The sequence below is a fragment of the Piliocolobus tephrosceles genome, unplaced genomic scaffold, assembly GCF_002776525.5.
Source record: "Piliocolobus tephrosceles isolate RC106 unplaced genomic scaffold, ASM277652v3 unscaffolded_17723, whole genome shotgun sequence".
Classification (NCBI taxonomy): Eukaryota; Metazoa; Chordata; class Mammalia; order Primates; family Cercopithecidae; genus Piliocolobus; species Piliocolobus tephrosceles.
Window position 1 is genome coordinate 5,863 of NW_022299558.1, and position 2,098 is coordinate 7,960.

Genomic DNA, 2,098 nt, shown 5'->3' on the forward strand with positions numbered 1-2,098 from the left:
ATGAGCCATGAGCCACTGCACCCGGCTGATTAGCTGAAATTTTCTAGTATGCAGTAGCAAAACACATTTCGTAATATCTTCCCTTCTATCTCCCTGAACCCAATGAACAACTACAGAGATTATACTGTTCTCAGAGGTGGTTTCACACTTCTACTTCCAACACAGTATTTTGATTAGTTTTTTAAAGCCACTTATACAAAGTGTTATTCTACCATTTCTTTTTTTTTTTTTTTTTTTGAGATGGAGTTTTGCTCTTGTTGCCCAGGCTAGAGTGCAATGGCATGATCTCTGCTCACCGCAACCTCCACCTCCGGTGTTCAAGCCAATCTCCTGCCTCAGCCTCTCAAGTAGCTGGAATTACAGGCATGCACCACCGCCCCTGGCTAATTTTGTATTTAGTAGAGACGGGGTTTCTCCATGTTGGTCAGGCTAGTCTCGAACTCCTGACCTCAGGTGATCCTCCCCCCTCAGCCTCCCAAAGTGCTGAGATTACAGGCGTGAGCCACCGCACCCAGCCTACTACTTCTACTTTTAAATACTTCAAGTGCTTCTAAATATATAGAAAGACTAGATATTTCATATTAGAAGTTGTCCACTGTATACACAGCACTGTTAAAATTACACATGTAACAATTGTTATAGGTTGGTGCAAAAGTAATTAAGCTTTTGCATTTAATCTGAGGTATCTTCTAAATATGACCATTGTGGGCTTGAACCATACACTCCTCACTTCCTTCTCTCTGTCATCAATGCAGAGGACTAGTACAGGCATGTGTAATGGTTAGAGAGGTTGAACAAACTCGTATCCTAAAGTCATTTACAGAGGACAACGTTTCCTGTGAATTTCAATACAAACTGTACAAAATGAGCCAATTTTACTAAGACTTGGTCATAGGCTGGCAGCCTTTTTAACATCTAGAGACTAGATGTTGCAAAATTAGGACTCATTTGTGCATTTCATACACTAGATACACAGCAAAACAAAATAAACAAAATGTGCAGAAAAACGGTGTCTGAAAACTTCTAAGTGTGAATGCACTAGCATATTACCTTTTGCAATTCCTTCCCTCCCACCTCCTGCAAACCATTGAACAAGTATAGATGGTACTATCCTGCTCATAGAGGTGGTTTAACAATTTTATTTCCAAAAGATAATATTCCTTATGAATTTCAGCAACAAGATATTTACAAATTGACATTTTACTACCTCTACATTGAATATGCGTTGGGTACTTGTAAACATCTACATAGACTAGTTGTTTCAGGTAAGAATATTTGTCCTCCATAGACATAGCAGTGTTGAATGAGCCTCACACATGAAGCAATAGTTGCAGTTTTTTTTTTCTTTTCTTTTCTTTCTGTCTTTTTTTTTTTTTTTTTTTCTGATACAGAGTCTGGCTGTGTGATCCAGGCTGGATCTCAGCTGACTGCAACTTCCACCTCCTGGGTTCAAGCAACTCTTGTGTCTCAGCCTCCCAGGTAACTGGGATTGCCGGCACGGATCTGCCCATCTTGACCTCCCAAAAACTGGGATTACAGGCATGAGCCACGGTGCCTGACCTGTTTTTTTTTTTTCTTTCTTTCTTATTAGAAAATATGGGATGCTTCATGAATTTTCATGTCATCCTTGCACTGGGGCCATGCTAATCTTCTCTGTATCATTCCAACTTTAGCGTATATGCTGCCAAAGTAAGCACAATAGTTTTCATTTGACAGTGTCTTCCCAACATGAACATTCTGGCCTAAAAACTGTTCCCTTCTACACCAATGCAGTGGGCTATAATGCTCAAATTTTCAGATGACATTCTTTCCTAGGATTTTTTTTTTTTTTTTACAGAGTCTTGCTCTGTTGCCCAGGCTGGAGTGCAGTGGAGGCATCTTGGCTCACTGCAAGCTCGGTCTCCACGGTTCATGCAATCCTCCTGCCTCAGCCTCCCGAGTAGCTGGGACTACAGGTGCCCCCCACCATGCCCAGCTAATTTTTTTTATTTTTAGTAGAGACGGGGTTTCACCGTGTTAGCCAGGACGGTCTCGATCTCCTGACCTCTGATCCACCCGCCTCGGCCTCCCACACTGCTGGGATTACTGGCATGAGCCA

General features: G+C 41.8%; 1 non-coding gene across 1 annotated transcript; it reads right to left on the bottom strand.

Moving 5' to 3' along the window:
- Positions 1-1,590: 1,590 nt before the first annotated feature.
- LOC111541487 lies at positions 1,591-1,697 on the bottom strand. The gene has a single exon (XR_002731265.1). It is a non-coding gene; the product is annotated as a U6 spliceosomal RNA (small nuclear RNA).
- Between the last annotated feature and the right edge of the window lie 401 nt (positions 1,698-2,098).